The 13503-nt window shown below is 43.4% G+C and overlaps 1 non-coding gene across 1 annotated transcript; it reads left to right on the plus strand.

The window, feature by feature from the left end:
* The first annotated feature begins 2955 nt into the window (after positions 1-2955).
* On the plus strand, positions 2956-3088 carry LOC112438573 (small nucleolar RNA SNORA68). Its single transcript, XR_003026979.1, has one exon. It is a non-coding gene; the product is annotated as a small nucleolar RNA SNORA68 (small nucleolar RNA).
* The last annotated feature ends 10415 nt before the right edge of the window (positions 3089-13503 follow it).

A 13503-nucleotide genomic window follows, 5' to 3' on the forward strand; every position in this document is an offset into this window, starting at 1 on the left:
TAAAAAATTTTTATTGAGATGGAGTCTTGCTCTGTTGCCCAGGCTGGAGTGCAGTGGCGTGATCTCAGCTCACTGCCAACGTCTGCCGCCTGGGTTCATGCAATTCTTGTGCCTCAGGCTGCTGAGCTGGGACTACAGGCGCGTGCCACTATGCCCGGCTAATTTTTTTTTATTTTTAGTAGAGGCGGGGGTTTTGCCATGTTGACCAGGCTGGTCTCAAACTCCTGACATCAAGTGATTTGCCCTCCTCGGCCTCCCAAAGTGCGGGGATTACAGGCGTGAGCCACCATGCCCAGCCTTATGGTTTTTCTATTGTTTTTTTTTTTTTTCTTCTCCCTTTTGAGTGTTTGCTTTTATCTTCTTCAGTTCCTTGGAAGGCATATACACTCCTTTCGATACTGGCGAATGCAACCTTTCAGTTTTTCCAAAGCATTCTGTGGGTATTGGGAAAGTAATGTATAAGGTGTTTTGTTTTGTTTTTTGAGACGGAGTTTCGCTCTTGTCACCCAGGCTGGAGTGCAATGGCGCCATCTCAGCTCACTGCAGCCTCCGCCTCCCGGATTCAAGCGATTCTCCTGCCTCAGCCTCCCAAGTAGCTGGGATTACAGGCATGTGCCAGCATGCTCGGCTAGTTTTTGTATTTTTAGTTGAGATGGGGTTTCTCCATGTTGGTCAGGCTGGTCTTGAGCTCCCGATCTCAGGTGATCCTCCTGCCTCAGCCTCCCAAAGTGCTGGGATTACAGGCGTGAGCCACCGTGCCCGGCCTATATAAGGCATTTTAATAGCAAGAAAGTTATCAACAATTGCTAGGTTCCCGTCAAAAGGACTAAGGAGCCAACTTAAAGAAGTTCCTACTAGCCAAAATTAAAATAATTTGAGTATCAACAGAAATAATTGCAGTTGATTGAAACACATCAAATAAGTTTGAGCCCATTAATATATAATATTACTAAACAAACTTATTTTTACCTTTAAAAAAACCTGATTGAGGCAGAGGACTTCCAAAATAGTGGGATGAGGAGACCAGTAGATATACTCCCAAATGGAACAAACTTTAACTGGTGAAAATTATTATTGTTTTTTTCTTTTTGTCTTCATTTTTTTGGGGGGGAACAGGATCTTGCTCTGTCGCCCAGGGCAGAGTGCAGTGGCATGATCATGGTTCACTGCAGCCTCAACCTCCCAGGCTGGTCTTGAACTCCTCAAGTGGAGAAACTTATTCAAGAAAATCTACCTACTAAACCTTGGGAAGAACAATGGGAGTCTGTGGCTTTTGAACCCCAAAATGCTTCCTGTCCTCTCACCTCAAGCTCGGTGTGTTAGAAGCTCTACTCTGGGAAGACACAGCCAAGAAGATGGGGCACCCTTTCTTCCCAGATCCCAGAGTAGGGCTATGGTTTTACTCTAGGAAGGGCATGCCATCAGCATCGCATCACCACCAGTTCTGTCTTACAGAAGTTGTATTCCAGGCAACTGCAGGGCAGAGGATTGGAGCTCCCTCCTCCTTCCAGCCTCCACCTTAGAGCAGAAGTTCTACTACATGGAGGCAGGCTGCAGTACTTTGCCTTGCTTATTCACAGGGTAGAGTTTCCACACCAGGAGGAGGGAGATGAGAAGACCAGGGGCTACTATCTTTGCCCAGTGCCCCTCTTGAAGAGCAAGTGTGTCATTCTGGGAAAAGGAGGCCACCATCTTCCTCCCCCGGCCAGCTCAGGAGTAGTGGTACAGAGGTTCTGTCCAGCAGGAGAGGCAAACCAAAAGAACAGATTGCTGGCTGGGTGTGGTGGCTCACGCCTGTAATTCCAGCACTTTGGGAGGCCAAGGCGGGCGGATCATTTGAGGTCAGGAGTTTGAGACCAGCCTGGCCAACATGGGGAAACCTTGTCTCTACTAAAAATACAAAAATTAGCCGAGCGTGTTGGTGGGCACCTGTAATCCCAGCTAGTCAGGAAGCTGAGGCAGGAGAATCACTTGAACTGGGAAGGTGGAGGTTGCAGTGAGCCAAGATCACGCCACTATACTCCAGCCTGGGCAACAGAACGAGATTCTGAAAAAACAAAACAAAACAAAACAAAACCATAGAACAATCACCTAGAAATTAGAAGAGGCTAAGTGGGTGTGAAGTAGACCAGCCAAAAGCTTAAGAGTTCATCAGGGAAATAGATAGAGAGCCTAGAGTCAGTCATCCCTGGTGGTCATGGAGACTGTGTGTGCCCAAGGCTGTGGCCTCTGAGGAAGACACCAGCGGCTCCACATTGCATGGGTACCTGGACTTCACCGAACTAGTCCAATCAAGTCACTAAACAAATAACAAGCAAATACAGCAGGTCCTGGAGGTAGGTAAGGGGGAATCAGTATCCAGAGTTGCTACCATAGTGTCTAAAATGTCGTTTTCAACAACAAAAAAATTACAAGACATGCAAGAAAAAGGAAAGTGTGACCAATACATAAGGAAAAAGCACACAATAGAAATTGCTTTTGAGGGGTCAATGGGTTGAACTTAGCAAAACTTCAAAGCAGCTATTACAAATATATTCAAAAAACCAGGCGAAACCATGTTTAAAGGGTTGAAGGAGGCCGGGCAAAGTGGCTCATGTCTGTAATCCCAGCACTTTGGGAGGCCCAGGTGAGCAGATCACCTGAGGTCAGGAGTTCAAGACCAGCCTGGCCAACATGGTGACACCCCGTCTCTACTAAAAATAGAAAAATTAGCTGGGTTTGGTGGTGCGGACCTGTAGTCCCAGCTACTCGGGAGGCTGAGGTGGGAGGATCACTTAAGCCTGGGAGGCAGACGTTGCAGTGAACCGAGATTGTGTGCCACTGCACTCCGGCCTGGGTGACAGAGTGACACCCTGTCATAAATAAATAATAATAATGCACTAAAGAAAAAAGTGTCAAAATTAATTGGTGTTACCCTCTGGGACAGCTGTCCCTTAAAAAAAAAAAAAAGAATCACTTGCACCTAAACCCAAAGAATCACTGTTTCTTGAAGTGGTGGTTTAAACAGAGGTGCAAACAGCAAGCGAATCTCATTACTTTTGGTGGCTGTGGCCATGCTCCTTAAAGTGAACTTAGAGGCTCTACATCCCTGGTGGCCAGTGCCTGCTGGGACCAGAGGCTGTGGCCATCTGGCCCCCCAGTCAGCCCCAAGTCATCGCCCCCAGGCAATGGCTGTGCCTGACAGAATGTACCAGGTCACTGGACAGGCACTCGATAGGAGGTTTGCCAAATGCCTAGAGTCCAGGAAATGCGGTTACCCTGCTCCCTCCCCCTTTTTATAGACCTAGACATGGGTGCCCAGCACCACACCCTGGCCCACTGGAGGAGATTACAGCCAGCAAGTGCAGTTCCACAAATCCATCAAGTTCCTGCTGCTCCACCGCGTCCTGCACCATCAGCACAAGCCATGCTTCACTACCAAGAGGACCAACACCTTCTGCTAGTTGCAGGGGCCTCTCACCCCAGTGTGCCCCATATAAACTCGGGTACGCCAAGAAAGAAAAAAAGAAAGGAAGGAAGGAAGAGAGAGACAGAAAGAAAGAAAGAAACAATCAGTAAATTTGAAGATCAATAGAGATTATGCAATCTTAAGAACAGAGTGAGAAAAAGAATGAAGAAAAATTAACAGCTTCACAGAAATCTGGGACACCATTAACCAGACACCAATATACGTGTAATGGGAATACTAGAAAAAGAAAAGGAGAAAGGAGAAGAGAAAATATTTGAAGAAAGAATGACTGAAAACCACAAAACATTGCTGAAATAAATTAAAGAAGGCTTAAATAAAAGGAGACATCCCATATTCTGAGATCAGAGAAGTTTACAGCATGAGCTCAGAAGATCAGACTGCCTAGGCTCAATCCTGACTCTTAGGTAAGTTACCTAACTTCTTTGGGCTTTGGTTTTCTCATTTGTGAAATGAGGATAAGAAGTCCTATATTATAGAGTTGTTCATGGAGTGAATGGCTCAATATACATATAAAGCACTTAGAGCAGTGCCTGTCACATGGTGTGTGTTTAAATGCTTTTTAGCTATCCTGAAATTGTGAAAGACAATTTGGCAGAGTGTATGAATCTTCAGTTACAATCTTTTTCTCCAGAAAGTCCAGCTGTTGCTCCATTTTCTTCTGAAAGCTAATGTTGCAGAGAATTCTGAAACCAAAGAGGCTTTGTTTCCTTAGAGCAGGGTGGTTAAGAGTCTGGGGTTGGACTGCCTTGGTATGAGTCCTGGCTCTCCCATTTACTGGATGTGTGACCTTGGACAAGTTGATCTCTCCTGTAATGTGGGGCAACTCATAGACCCTCCCTTTCGTGGACGCTTTGCATTTGTTGGCCAAACCATCCTTCCTCCCTTTGAGTTGTTTGGGTTTTTTTCACTCCAACCTTTTGATTCAGGTGGGACTTCCATTCATAGCAGCTTCACCCCCTTGCCAATATCTCACTGAATTCTGTTGGCCACTGTGCTGGATCTAAGTGTTGAGCATGTACCCTGAAGACAACAGGAGTCCTTCTATGGGCAAACCAGGAGGGAGACTCTTTCTTCCTTCTGGGGTTCCTGAGCTAGGATTACGTGAACCTGGAGCTGCCTGGGCCTCACCTGGAAGCCTGTCTGCAGTAGGAGAGGCTCAGGCTACCACAAGAACCAACCGGAGCTGAGCAGCTGGAGAGCAGAGGCACCCCAACAACATGGGTTGAGTTCCTGCATCCAGCCAACTTCCAGGCTGGCGCCGCCACTTTATTGGGATGCTGTGTGGTTTAAATAAGAGAATTCGTGTAAAGCGCCGAGTATGTGTCAGACACAAGGCAAGTCCTCAAGAAAAGATGATCTGTCTCCTCCTGTCATAATGACTGTAGGAGTTTTTTTCCTTGTAGTTAAAAATTGTTGGGCCTGGAGCAGTGGCTCATGCCTGTAATCCCAGCACTTTGGGAGGCCAAGGTGGGAGGATCACTTGAGGCCAGGAGTACGAACCCAGACTGGCCAATATGGTGAAACCCCGTCTCTTACTAAAAGTATAAAAATGAGCCAGCCGTGGTGGCACGTGCCTGTAGTCCCAGCTACTTGGGAGGCTGAGGCAGGAGAATTGCTTGAACCCGGGAGGCGGAGGTTGCAGGGAGCCGAGATGGCGCCAATGCACTCCAGCCTGGGCCACAGAGCAAGACTCTGCTCAAAAATAAAAAAAGAAAAAATAAAATTGTTGCCAAATGTGTGTACGTGTAGGTAGCTGATTCTCCTGAAATGTGGTAAATTCCTTCAGTCTGCAGATACTGATCTTTCTTAAGCTTAGGAAAATTGTTTCCAAAGCTCTTTCATGATTGCATCTCTTGGCCAGGAACGGTAACTATCTGTGTGTTGGTGCCGCATTCTCTGTTCTCCGTATCTGTCATCTCTCTCATCATTTTCTCTCTCCTCCACCTCCGAATGTGGGAATTCCTCAGGGCTTGGCCTTGGTGAAAGTATTAATTATGAGAGCAGTTGACTCCTTGTTCCACCCCAACCTTCCATCCAAGGGCCGTCCAAGGGACAGAGGAGGAATCTTAAGCCACCTCCTGCCTCGAGCCCAGCTCCTTCCCACAGGCCACCAGGGGGAATGAGTTTCTGCCTCGTCTGGGTCCCCCATTGTCTTTCTAGCAGTGGTGCTGGCAGGTGTGGGTGATATAGGACTTGGTGACACAGACTTTCTGCAAAGCCAGTGGGAAATGCAGCAGCTCTGCAGGATCCCAGAGACCCCTGCTGTGCAGCCCAGCAGCTCCAAAGGCCGCACCTGAGAGCCTGTTGGAAACGCAGACTCTCGTGCCTTATCCTGGACCCCTGAATCAGAACGAGCATTTCCACAACATCCGTGGGTGATTCGTGTGCACATTAAAGTTTGCGAAGCTCTGCTCCAGGGTGCAGGCTCAGTTTAACCCTTTTTTCATAATCCATTTTTTGTCTACCCACAAAGTCATTCTTTACGGTGAAAACCCCCAACTCCTCACCAGACGAGATCATATAATACTGACTCTCTTTACTATTAATACCTACTTCGTTTTTGTGTGATATTTTCCCTCAATATAATGATTTTATTTTATTATTTTTTATTTTTTCAAACTCAGAAATTCTTAAGAACAATGTAATGTTATTGCCATAAAGTGGGAGCTCTGTTGCCAGGGCACTTTGAAGTTTTGTATGCACAATTCAGACTTCATTGAAACTTTAATTTTACTGTGTCCTTGGCTTGCCTTACCTTTTCGAGAATTACAAAACTTTCCACAGTTCTGCCAGCTGCTTCTTCCTGTTTTGTTCTCAATTTGGGATGTTTATTTCTTTTGCTTGATGTCTGTATGCTAAAAGAAATAAATAAGCAGAACACATTGCGGCTCATTGAAGCACAGGGCACGATCCAAATTCGTTCCATATGATAGTCTCTGACTAGGAATTCTTATGTCCTATAATTGGTGAGTATATTTTTGCATTAAGCTGTAATGTTGAATTATCACTTCTTTTAGCATATTTATTTAAATATATGTTGGGGGTGAAAAGTCATTATGTCATTAAAAAAAGGAGTCTTTGTTCAAAAGGTGATATAAGTTTCGAGAGCTGCTTTGGCAAATGTTAACTGAAGGGTCATTATGTAAGGTAGTTGTGTATTATATGTTATATATATTGTAGAAACCCCAGTGCCATTACAAATATAGTTTGTAGAGCGGTGTCAGTCAGTGAACTCTTTGTTACCCATCTGTGATGAGATAAATACAGAAATTGAGAGTGTTTAGAAACTTTTATAACATATTTTTATGTCTGCTGCCTTTAACAGTAAAACTTTGGCTTTGTATTTTATACATCATTTTAAAATTTTATTTTTCTAGTGATTTATTTTTATTATATCTTACAGAAATATCAGTGTGCAATAGATGGGAAAATTTTTTAAAATTGGTTTTTCACTGCAGATGGTTTGAACAGCACTGATATAGAGCATATTATCTGGCTTTAAGAAATCAAATTTGGTATAAATAATAGAATGAAAGTATAACCTTCCTCTGCCCCTAGTAGGGACATTTAAAAACATTTCTAAATAATGACTGGGTTAAAAAAAGAAACTGAAAAGAAAATTACAAAATATTTAGAGCTGAACAGCAACAGAACAGAATCCATGAAAGGTTGTGTGGGCTGGGTGTGGGAGCTCATGCCTGTAATCCTAGCAGTTTAGGAGGCAGAGGTGAGAGGATGACTTGAGCCAAGGTGGTTGAGACTGCAGTGAGCCATGACTGTGCCACTGCACTGCAGCCTGGACATCAGAGTGAGACTCTGTCTTAAAAAAAAAAAAAAAAAAAAAGCTTGTGTGATAAAAGGTGGTATTTAGATAGAAATTAAAGTTTTAAATGCATATATTAGACAAAAAAATTTACACTTAATGATCAGAATGTTCAGAAAAGGTAGAGAATCAGTACTCAGTACTTTTTTGTTGTTTTTTGAAACAGGGTATCGCTCTGTCGCCCAGGCTGCAGTGCAGTGGCAGAATCTCAGCTCACTGCAGCCTCTGCCTCCCGGTTCAAGCAATTCTCCCACCTCAGCCTCCTGAGTAGCTGGAATTACAGGGGCGCACCATCACACCTGGCTAATTTTTGTATTTTTAGTAGAGACGGGATTTCACCGTGTTGGCTAGGCTGGTCTCGAACTCCTGACCTCAGGTGATCCACCCGCCTCAGCCTCCCAAAGTGTTGGGATTACAGGCGTGAGCCACCGCGCCCGGCCAGGCTCAGTACTTTTATCAATGAGTCCCCAAAATATAGAAATTTAAATAAGATAGACCACTGTTTTCTTCTCATAAGATAGTCTCGTGGTAGGTGGTAGGTCCAGGGTTGGCAGGCATTTATGTCAAACTCAACATAAGCCTTTCATTTGCATGTCAAAAGTAGCACTATCTGGTTGTCATCACCTTTCAGTATCAGACAGTGGAAATGAGCTCAAGAGAGTGCACACACAATTTTTTAAAAATGTAAGACCTGGGCTGGGTGAGATGGCTCCTGCCTATAAACTGAGCACTTTGGGAGGCCGATGTGGAGTTCAAGAGGCCCAGGAGTTCAAGAGCAGCCTAGGCAACATAGTGAGACCCCGTCTTTACAAAAAGTAAAAAAATTAGCTGGGTATGGCAGCAAACACCTGTGGTTCCAGCTACTTGGGAGGCTGAGGTGGGAGGATCGCTTGAGCCCAGGAGGTACAGGCTGCAATGAGTCATGATTCATGGTGCCAATGCACTCCAGCCTGGATGACAAGAGGGAGACACTGTCTCAAAGAAAAAAAAAAAAAAGACCCTGAAGTGGTCCTCCATTCCATTGGTTAGAACTTGGTCATATGATGACAGGTAGCGGCAAAGGGGATTATTAAGAACTATGGAGTTTAGATAAGAAGTCCTGAGTCCAATTACAATTCCATATCTCTGAAGGAAAGGGAAAAAGATATTGGGGGACGATTACCAAACTGCCATAAGCAACCATATTAGTAAACTCAAAGACAATTGAAGGAAGAAAACAATAGGTATAAAAGCAGAATGCTATAAACAAGGATAACAAGGAACAATAGGTGATCAAAACTGAAAGTCAATTAATTTAAGAGAATTAAAAATAGGCTAATCACTTAGAAAACTAACTGAGAAAAATAAGAGGCATAATATACAATAGTACGAAGGAAAAAGGGCACACTATGATAGAAACAGTAAAGTTGCCAAAACTCATAGGAGATTATTATGATCTCCTCTATAGAAATGCATTAGAAAACTCACAATGAAATAGACACTTTTCTAGAAAAATATAAATTTTCAAAATGAATTCAAGAGGTAATAGAATTCAGACACAGACTATTAATGAACTGATATAATAGTGAAAATACTTAATCACCTAAAATAGTCACACACATAAACAAAATACAACCAGGCCCAGAGGGTTTTATAGGAGAGTGTTGCTCAACCCACAAGAAAACAGAAAACCCTTATCTTAATTATTTAAACAACAATAATAACAATAATAAAAGAGAATGCTATCCAACTCATTTAAGAGGCTACATTAACCTTAATATGAAAACTGGAAAAAGGCCAGATCCAGAGGCTCATGCCTGTAACCCCAGCACTTTGGGAGGCCGAGGTGGGTGGATCGTTTGAGTCCAGTTGTTCAAGACCAGCCTGAGCAACATGGCGAAACACATCTCTACAAAAAACACAAAAATTTGCCGGTGTGGTGGTGCACTCCTATAGTCCCAGCTACTCTGGAGGCTGAGGTGGGAGGATTGCTTGAGCCTGGAAGCTCAGGGCTGCAGTGAGCTGAGATTGTGCCACTACACTCCAGCCTGGGCTACAGAGCAAGACTCTGTCTCAAACAACAACAAAACAACAACAACAACAACAAAACCCAAAAACAAAAAAACTGGAAAAAGATCTCACATGGAAAGAAAATGATAAGCTAATATTGAAACCAACCTAACAGTCCCATAGACAGTTTTTTCGGTTGTTTGTTTTTCTGAGACGGTGTCTCCCTCTGTCACTCAGCCTGGAGTGCAGTGGCGCCATCTTGGCTCACTGCAACCTCAGCCTCCCAGCTTCAAGCAATTCTCCTGCCTCAGCCTCCCACATAGCTGGGATTACAGGTGCCTGCCACCCCGCCCAGCTAATTTTTGTATTTTTGGTAGAGACCAGGTTTCACCATGTTGGCCAGGCTGGTCTGGAACTCCTGACCTCAGGTGATCCGAGGTGATCCACCTGCCTCGGCCTCCCAAAGTGCTGGGATTACAGGCATGAGCCACTGCACCTGGCCAAGACAGGTTTTTTTTTTTTTTTTTGATAAACATAGAAATTGACCTTTCTGGTCTTAAAACTTGAAACTTACCAGATCTAGGCAATGGGATACCAAGCCTCTCAAAAGGTATCAAATAACTGAAACCCACCAGATCATTGCATCCAGACGTTAAGACACCCTCATTCATCATGATTGCTTCCTCTGTTTTCCCATACATAGTTAACATTTCTTTCCTGCTATATAAACCCCTAATTTTAGTTGGTCAGGGAGATGGACTTGAGACTGATCTTCCATCTCCTTGGCTGCAGCACTTGATTAAAACCTTCTTCCTTGGCAATCATTGTTGTCTCAGTGATTTGTCTTTCTGTGCACGAGCAGCAGAACCTAGATGGAGCCCCTGGTGTTTTAGTAACAGATTTTGGTTCCCTGACCCAGTATGCTTTGCTTGTGGCTTGGCTGCAGTGGGCTGCTGGGAGTCTCAGAAGCCCTCCTAAGCAGCTGCCCACCCAATTTAGGCTGGAGGTGAGTTTCCTTCTCTCTGGCCCCTCTGCAGCCAGCCCCAACAGGGTTCCTGATTGCCTCGGAAGAACAGTCTTTGAAATTTGACAACTGCATCCAGATAGGATGAGTGCACTTTTTGGGCCCAGACAGCAGGATCTGCTCCTTTCAGTTTGGGAAATTTGTAAAGGAATTCCCATTTGCAGGTTGAACAAGCCCAACTGAGGCTGGGCCCGGTGGCTCACATCTGTAATCCTAGCACTTTGGGAGGCCGAGGCGGTCAGATCATTGGAGGTCAGGAGTTCGAGACCAGCCTGGCCAACATGGTGAAACCCCGTCTCTACTAAAAACACAAAAATTAGCCAGGCATGGCGGTGGGTGCCTGTAGTCCCAGTTACTTGGGAGGCTGATTAAGGAGAATCGCTTGAACCCAGGAGGTGGAGGTTGCAGTGAGCCGAGATGGCGCCACTGCAATCCAGCCTGGGTAACAGATGGAGACTCTGTCTCAAAAAACAAACAAACAAATAAATATAAATAAATAAAATTATTGGTAAAATAAAAATAGAAATGTCTTCAGAGTTGTCAGCATACATTTTTGTTTGGGTTTTATATTTGTCTCTGCTAGATATCTTGAGATATCAGGGTTTGGCACAGAAGGTTATAAAACTATAAACCCAGCCAAAACAAAATGACCTTTATGCACATTTTTAAGTAAGTAAGACTAATTTAATATTATTGGTTTAATGAAAAAAAAAACAGCAGAATATTCTGAGTTAGTGGTGAAAATGCCCATGTAGTTACCTTTAAGGTTCTTAAAAGGTGAACACCTGATATTCACAGTTTGTAAAATAGATAACAAGGAAATGATTTATAAATAACCTAAACTGCTAAAAACAAAATATCAGTGAGTAAGTGCTATAGGTGAACTTCTTGTGTAACTTAAAATCTTAAAGTTATTTTTGCTGCTCATTGGATGTCTGGGTCATTTCCCATTAAGAAAAGATTATGATATGGGGAAACATGTTTCTAAAAATCGTGGAATGGTTCTCATCTATAAAACGCTAATATGTGATAGGCAGCTCAGGATTTCTTGCTTCCCAGGTTTTCACTAAATTTAAAGTTACTAAGGAAAAGAATTCTAGTTAAGATATAATTCTGTATATAATATGTGCCCAAGAAGATGTGGTTTTATTGAGAGAAAGAATAATTTTATCTAATTCAGAAGTTATCTGAAGATTAATTCAAATTACAGACTTCAAAATGTTATTCAGGAAACAAGGTAGAAAGGAACCAGGAAGTAGAGGAGAGATGTGAAGAAAGTTATAGATATGAAGATGTATTTTTGGTAAGGAAGGTTTTAAAGAAAAGAAAATTTAGGACAAAAACAGAAAGTCGGCCGGGCACAGTGGCTCACGCCTGTAATCCCAGCACTTTGGGAGGCCAAGGTGGGCGGATCACGAGGTCAGGAGATCAAGACCATCCTGGCTAACATGGTGAAACCCCGTCTCTACTAAAAATACAAAAAATTAGCTGGGTGTGGTGGCGGGCGCCTGTAGTCCCAGCTATTTGGGAGGCTGAGGCAGGAGAATGGTGTGAACCCGGGAGGCGGAACTTGCAGTGAGCCAAGATCGCACCACTGCACTCCAGCCTGGGCAACAGAGCAAGACTCGTCTCAAAAACAAAACAAAACAAAACAAACAACAACAACCACAACAAAAAACCCAGAAAGTCCAAGCATGTACCAGCACTAAAGTACTTACTGGTCATATGCCTACAGCAAATTTCTTAATTCCACAAAATGTATAGTGGTATTGGTAGATTTAAAGATATTAATTTGGGGCCGGGTACAGTGGCTCATGCCTGTAATCCTAGCACTTTGGGAGGCTGAGGATCACCTGAGGTCAGGAGTTCGAGACCAGCCTGGCCAATATGGAGAAACTCTGTCTTTACTAAAAATACAAAAATTAGCTAGGTGTGGTGGTGTGCACCTGTAATCCCAGCTACTTGGGAGGCTGAGGCATGAGAATCACTTGAACCTGGGAACCAGAGGTTGCAGTGAGGTGTGATCCTGCCACTTCACTCCAGCCTGGGCGAAAGGGCGAAACTCCTGTCTCTAACTAACTAACTAACTAACTAAATAAAAAGACATTACTTTGGCTGGGTGTTGTGGCTCATGCCTGTAATCCCAGCACTTTGGGAGGCCAAGGCGGCCGGGGGGGGGGGGGGGGGGTCTCTTTTGAGGCCAGGAGTTCGAGACCAGCCTGGGCAACATAGTGAGACCTGTCTCATTTAAAAAAAAAGTTCCCCAGGATTTTAATTGACTTTAAGATGTGCAACTAGAAAAACTACCTTAGACAAAGTTAGTTAAAAGACAAGCAGCAGACAAGGAAATGATATTTGTAACATACATAATTAGCAAAGAAGTATATTCAGAATGTAGAAAGTATTTCTACAAATGAATAAGAACAATAGAAAAACAGACAAAGGTTATTCCAAGGCAATTTTCAGATGAGGAAAACTATAGCTAATAAAGAGTGAAAGATACCTTGAACTTACTTGTTATCAAGGAAATGTCAATTAAAACAATTTTACCATTTCTCACTTATTAGATTGTGAAAAAGTATGAGCACATCAAGAGTTACGAAGGAGTAGGGAATTGGGAATTCTCATATTCTGCTGGAGGGAATGTTTATTAGGATAGTCATTTTGGAGAGTAATATTGAAAATGTGCCATATTCTGAAATTTTACTTGTTTATACTCCAAGAAAAACTCTTATACATGTGGGCAAGAGGCATTTACAAGGATGTACTAATATTTCTTAAAGTGTTATTGGTGTGTGGATGACTTGTCTGTGTATCACCAAGACTCCTGGTTAAACTGGCCCTATCCCATACCTATGTATCAGTCAGGGTTCTCCAGAGAGAAACAGAGTCAATAAGATATATACATAGATATATAAGAGGAGATTTATTATGAGAATTGTCTTATGTGATTATGGAGGCCAAGCAGTCTTACAGTCTGCCTTATGCAAGCTGGAGAACAAGGCAAACTGGTGGTGTAATTTGATCTGAGTCCAAAGGCCTGAAAACCAGGAGCTCCAATGTCCCAGGGCAGCTCAAGAAGAGAATTCACCTTTCCTCTGAATTTTTGTTCTATTTAGGCCCTCAATGGATTGGACGATGTTCACCCGCGTTGGTAACGGCAGATTTTTTTTTTTTGAGATGGAGTCTCACTCTGTC

The sequence above is a fragment of the Pan paniscus genome, chromosome X (genome assembly GCF_029289425.2).
Source record: "Pan paniscus chromosome X, NHGRI_mPanPan1-v2.0_pri, whole genome shotgun sequence".
NCBI lineage: Eukaryota > Metazoa > Chordata > Mammalia > Primates > Hominidae > Pan > Pan paniscus.